Here is a 6,877-nt window from a genome sequence, read left to right as displayed (position 1 = left end):
AGTGTAGGGTGTAATCTAGACCCAAACAGAAAAGCTGCTTTGGGCATTTCTATTCATAAAACAGTCTTTGCATGCTGCTTCTTTTTCTATTTAACTATAAGTGTAGGGTGTAATATCCACCCAAAGACGATGGCTCCATTGCTAACAGTCAAAGATGAAGAGGAAGAAAAGCAGGCTTGTATGTAGAATTTGCAGGCAAATTCAACAGTGTTACATTGAATAAACAAGACACATAGGGGAAGAAGGAGAAGAGGGAGACAGAAAATGAATCATCTTACTCAGGACTGTCAATGGTGTTATAGTCTCTTAGTAGGCTTGCGACAGTCCTGGATGGTCATCTTCTCCCTTTTCAAGATGAGGCGATTCCTGGCAAGCCAAATAGCCTTAAAGCAGTTCATTATGCTCCAGGCCTCCTGGATTGCCCCAATGATGTGGGTTCCAGGAAATAATCCATAAAATACCAAATGGTATGAAAGGCACACTGTCCTTATGTTCATGTTCCAAGACTTCCAACATTGCCTGTGTAGTGAGGCAGTCCAAAAAAAACCGCTGTGCTGTTTCCCTTCTGGTGATGCAGAAGGGGCAGTGGACATATTGGCACAGGTTCCGGGACTGCATGAATATCTTGAGAGCAGACATCCCTGGATAGCCATCCATGCAATGTCTGTGTCTAGTAGTCAGCCTCCTAGAGGCCACATTCTCCCACACGTGTTTTGTTGTGTTTGTAATCAGCACTTTACATAAAAGGTACCTAACTAGATTATAACTTTGTGGGAATTGGGGCTGATTCGAAGCTCACTGATAAACTGGCTTTTTGCTATGAATTTCAATGGCTTTTCTTAGTGCATTGTCTGGCACCCTGGATTGGTGTGTGTCTGATAAAAGCAAGCATCCCAGGAGGGTCAGCGCTCGTTGCCATGTATTAGCTGTAGAATTACCTCACTTATCCAAGAAACACTTGAAACACTTGTTGCAATGTTTCCTACATGTGGTAGGAAATGCCGTGTTTGAGTCATTGCCCTGTCGCTTTCCATCCAGCCAGATCGCTGCAGTATTTGGCGGAAAGTGTATGAAAACCATATTGTGACCTGTGAGATGGTAAAAATTGAATGGAAAGCACTGGAATTTAGTGTTAGTGAGGTTAATAATAATGTAGGTACAAAATAATAACGAAATTATGTGATTTTAGCCCAAAAAATTTAATTTTTAAAAAAAATAGCAAAACCAAAACAAACAAAACCAAAACCAAAACCAAAACACGCAAGGGTGGTTTTAGCAAAACCAAAACACGAAGGTAATCCAGATCCAAAACCAAAACCAAAACACGGGGGTCAGTGAGCATCTCTAGTTAAGTATCTACAGCTCTGTTATGTTTTGCCTGTCCAGCTTGTACCATGTGACTGTTGTATCTGAAGCAGACTCCATTACTGCTGTCTGTGTATTTCTGAAAGGCTATGTAAAGTCCTCTCAGCTGTGAAAGATTACATCTTTTTACCTGTACAAGTGTCTATATAACATTTATTAAACTGATTTGTAACAAAAAAGGAAGTTATATTAAAATAGGCAGTAGCAGGTAATAGGCACAATAAAATTGGCATATCCTCTTCACAAATCATCTGAAACCGATTTTTACCTAGACAGCATATATTTTCCGCATAAGGAAAAAAAAATAGAAATTTAATAGCAAAAAAATCTATTACTCACATAGGCTCACATTCAATAACTGCTCCTCTCAGCATAACATCATTATTTGTATGCTGGAGCTACTGGGATGGTAAATGTGTTCCTATGCCTTTACTTCTCTAGGTATTGGTAAAAATAAAAGAGGATTTTTATACTTTACGATAAATCCGTTTCTCTGATTCCATCTGGGGGACACTGCTACCATTGGGTTGTGGAGGAGAGCTTTGGGAGTTGGCACTTAGTCAGCATACATTTAACAAAGTTAACTAGCTGACGCCTCCCCTCTACCAACCCCTGTAGCCTCAGTTGAATTATAAAGCCCCAAGCAAAATAGGCCAATCAACCAAGAACATATAGGTAAATACGTGCTGAAACTGGCTTTCAAGCTCGTAACAGTGTGTTCACGACTCTAGGCGAGAAATCGCTAGACCTCCAAAGGCTGGCTTCAACAGCCATGCCGTTAAAGCCAACCGAGGCAAGTCCTGATATCGGAAAGGTCCTTGGAGAAGAAGGTCGTCTTGCAGTGGTAGACTCAATCCTTGACCTACTGCCGTCGAGATTATATCTGTGTACCACACTCGACGCGGCCAGGCAGGGGCCACTAGTATCACTGGTAGTCCCCCTTGTCTCACATGTCTGAGAATGCAGTGAATCATGGGTATTGGGGGAAACATATCCCAACCAGAAGTCCCATGGCATTGTCATGATGTCAACGGCTACTGCTAGGGGGTCTCTTGCCCTTGCGCAGAATCTAGGTACCTTCCTGTTGTGCCTGGATGCCATGAGATCTAGGTCCAAAAGACCCATCTCCGAATCAGAGACTGGAAGTCCTCCGGATGGAGTGACCACTCCCCTGGCATAATCGCATGGCGGCTTAGATAATCCGCTTCCCAGTTCTGGATACCTGGGATGAACACTGCTCAGACTGTAGGAACATTCAGTTTCGCCCAGGTAAGGGTCTGTGCTGCCACTGTCATTGACCCTGCACTCCTGGTTCCCCCCTTTCTGTTGACATAAGCCACTGTCGTGGCATTGTTGGATTGAATCCTGACCAGAAAACCCTGTAGTAAGGTCTGGGCACCCCGAAGAGCTATCAGCATGGCCTTCAATACCAGAATGCTGATGGACAGTGAGGACTCCTGAATTGACCACAGGCCCTGAAGCTGAAGAACCCCATCCTTTTAAGCTGGCTTCTGTGGTCACTATGATCCAGGACCACGGAGCAAAGGATCTGCCCACTGCCAGATGATCCTGAACCAGCCACCACTGAAGAGACATCCTTGCTTTGGAAGACTGCAAGTGGGAGCCTGACCATTTTGTCAAGAGATCCCACTGAAAACAACGGGAGTGTACACAGCTGAAAGGAATCGTCTCGAAGGTTGCCACCATCTTTCCTAAGAGACGCATGCATAAATGAATTGTTGGACTGGGAGTGGCTAAGACCTGCGAAACTACTTTTCGTAACGACCTGGCCTTCTCCTCCGGCAGGAACACCTTTTCTTCCTTGGTTTCCATGATGAGCCCCAGGAAGGTCATTCGCTGGCAGGGAATCAACTGAGATTTCTTTAGGTTTATTAACCATTCATGGTTCTCGAGAAACCTGATGGGTAAAGTCAGGTGTTGTTGCAACAACACCCCTAATGCGGCTTTGTTGAGGAGCTCGTCTAGATACGGAACTATTTTTACTCCTCTGGATCGAAGACATGCCACCATCACAGACATTATCTTTGTGAAAACTCTTGCGCTGTGGAAAGGCCGAAGAAGAGAGCTTGAAATTGATTGAAGGTTACCCCCACCGTAACTCTTAGAAAAGATTGATGCCCCTTCCAAATTGGGACATGAAGGTAAGCGTCTTTTATATCTATTGACGCTAAAAATTTGTTTCAAACTGAGGCTACAGGGGTTGGTAGAGGGGAGGGGTCAGTCAGCATACATTTAACAAAGTTAACTAGCTAAGTGCCAACTCCCCAAGCTCCCCTCCACAACCCCATGGTAAGCAGTGTCCCCCAGATAGGATGATAGAGAAATTAAAAAAGCAGGCTGTGGCAGCTGAATGAAGTAGCTACTACAACATACTATAAATCAGTCAGTATATGCAATGTTGCTCTGCAGTTTCGGAGTTGTATTATTATAACAATATATCTAAAATGAATGGTTTTAATAGCCCCAGTTACACCGTTAAGAAACAACATTAAAAGCACTGAAAAGTGAAGTGAATAAATAAAAAATCTCGTAACAATGGCTCCTGTCAAGGGGTGGAATATATTAGGCAGCAAATGAAGTCAGTTCTTGAAGTGTAAGCATTTAAGCGACTTTGACAAGGGCCAAATTGTGATGGCTAGACGACTGGCACAGAGCATCTCCAAAACCAGCATACTCAGACTGTTAATGTGCTTGTAATAGTACAAGCACCAGCATGCCCAGAATGTTCATGGCAGCCTGGGCTTGCTGGTACCTGTAGTACACCAACTCAAAATAGTGTTTTTTCTACCATACATTTTATTACCCCACAACCACCGCTCAGGGGTGTGGGAAGAGCTCTAGTGCTTTCAGCACAGGGCTACATAGCCATAGGGAAGGGGCCTGCATTTTTTTTTTTTTTGCGGACTCCAACTCCCCTCGATTTTGCTCCTACCAGCATTAGGGTTAATTTATTTGGGGGAGGTTCGCCAAGCTTTTTATTTATTTTTAATACTTTTTTTGTGACTGTCGGCAACCCAAATGTCTGCATTTTCAGAGTGTCAGGCAAAAAGAAATGTCGGCATTTAACTTTCCGGCATTTTTATGTCGGCAGTATAAGTGTCAGAATTTCTTTCGTCAGAAATTCATACCCAACCCATTTCCAGCAGCCATGGTTCCCAACATTCTAAATTTGGACACTTTAGGCTACACCTCCAGCACCCACAGGTCTCAGCCCAACCCCAGATCACAAAATCTGCTTTTTATTTTCTATAAACTGAACATGTAGGTGAGTCTCATAAATTACCAAAACACTGTCGCAGAGCCAGATGGCAAGACTACAATGGAGGGATGTGGTCTTGAGGCTGAGCATAATGAAAGTTGATTTTGTGATACACCATAATGATCAGTAAAGTGTTATACAGCAAGATCACAAAATAGGGGTGACTAGGGCTTAGCTAGTTCACTAGAAACTACTGACCGCAATGGGACTTTCCTCATGAGTTGGTATCAAAACATATATTCCCATTAACAACAGGGTGTGCTCTTACAACAAACTGAAGCTACAAATACCTAAAGACCAGACTTGGAAAAAAAACAAAGAGCACTCCAGTGCACTAAAACATCATTGAATAAAATTTAACTTGTATTATGTCATTAAACATGTTGAATAATCCTACCAGGTAAGAGTTTGGTGAAATATTAAAAATGAATAAACAATTACAACATAAAAGGTGAATATTCACACCACATACAAAACTCAAACAAACTGTGTATTAAAAAAGATAAACCCGTCAGCAAGCCTTATTATTTATTGGGAGAAAAAAAGATGATGGGACAAGTGTATCTTTTTTCACAGTTTATTACCATAGATCCATTCATGTACACCATACATTGAAATCGGTGGTAGATCGATGCTGAAAACTCTGACATCGGTATCCCCGACATGATGAGCCCGAACCTGTCATTCCCGACACATCTGAATAGTGACAACTTGAAAAAAATCAGGAATCACAGTGTGTCCCTTGAAACTTACGTCATTGAAGCCTGCCAGCATGTTCAGTCCCCGGAATTGTTTGAATTTTTTTTTCTAGTTTTTTCTAGTTGTCTTTATTACAGATGTGTCGATATAAGGTACCCAACCCTATTGAAATGTATGTGGTGTGAATCTTCCCCTTATATGTTGTTATTGTTTATTCACTTTTAATATTTTACCAATGTTTATTAATTTTTAATATTTCACCAATCTCTTACCTGGTAGGATTATTCAACATTTGAAACTAAATAATAAAAGTAAAATTTTATTAAATGATGTAATAGTGGACTGGAGTGCTCTTTGTTTTATTTTCATCTCTGGTCTTTAGGTATCTGCTTAAAAAAATAAAAGTAAAAGTCTCCACAAATTTGATAGAACCAAAAGAGACCAACTGTTGTATGAGTGGGCCGGAAGGCTGGGGCCGTCTTGCACAGTTATTTTTCTCGCTGTCACTTTCACTTGTTTATCTTACGGATTTGTGGTCGTGCGGCAGCCCTTATGGGCCCCATCCCCAACAATCTACGGGAGGTGGTGTGGTCCTAGTGGCTCCCACTTCCCTGAACCCTCTGAGGTCTCCTCTTCCGGGGGAGGCAGAAAAATTGGTGATATGATGGAAGCCCTTTACAGAACTCTAGGCAAAAGGGACACCCCTAGCCTTCCGGCAAACGGGGTCTGAAGAACCCTGCTCCCCTAAGGGGCCTTTTGGCTCCGGGAAGGGTCGGGGATAAAGAGGCTCTTTCTCTTTTGATGAGGGCCTGAAACTGTATCCTTGTGCACGTTTTGAGTTTTCACTATTTTTCCCAAGCACTTTGGAAAAGAAAGCACATTCCAGACTTTCAGTTAAGAAGAAAAAAAAAAGGGTGGGATTACTGACATGGATATAATATCCTCATATTTGGTGAGTTGTCACTCCTGTAAAATGCAACTTGTATTTAATGACCTGTGATGTCAGTTGTGTCATCTGACTCATGGCAAAAGTGTTCTGTGTCCGATTCATAACAGTCAGTGAAGGTAAAACTCACCAGGATATGAGGATCACCTCGTTCAAACAACTTTCATTTTTGTAATATAACTTGTGAATTTTGAGTAATAATGCCGTATCTTGCCGCATAATAAGGTAAAAAAAAAAGATAAGAAATCCCCTCAGAGCAATGTGACCTGTATAAAAACACTTGTGTATTGGTTATTTAACCTTGCAAGAAACAATACTTGTACAAGTAGTGCAAGAGTGTGAACGCTAACATTTGTGCAGTTGAAGGCGACACATTGATAGAGTTTCAGTTAACTCCAAATTAAAGTAAGCCAAAGACAGCATGCATTGTTTTGGTGTTTTTTATATCAATTATCAGCAAAAAGAGAACATGACTGCTATAAACAAAAAATGTTCGAAGACAGAAAGAAACACCTAATGCAAAAATAATATTTTATATTTTATATCTCATTAGGAAGTTGAACGTCACAAAAGGCTTTTTGTTTAAA

This window comes from Mixophyes fleayi, chromosome 6 (assembly GCF_038048845.1).
Source record: "Mixophyes fleayi isolate aMixFle1 chromosome 6, aMixFle1.hap1, whole genome shotgun sequence".
NCBI classification, from domain to species: Eukaryota; Metazoa; Chordata; class Amphibia; order Anura; family Limnodynastidae; genus Mixophyes; species Mixophyes fleayi.
This window is presented reverse-complemented; position numbering follows the sequence as displayed.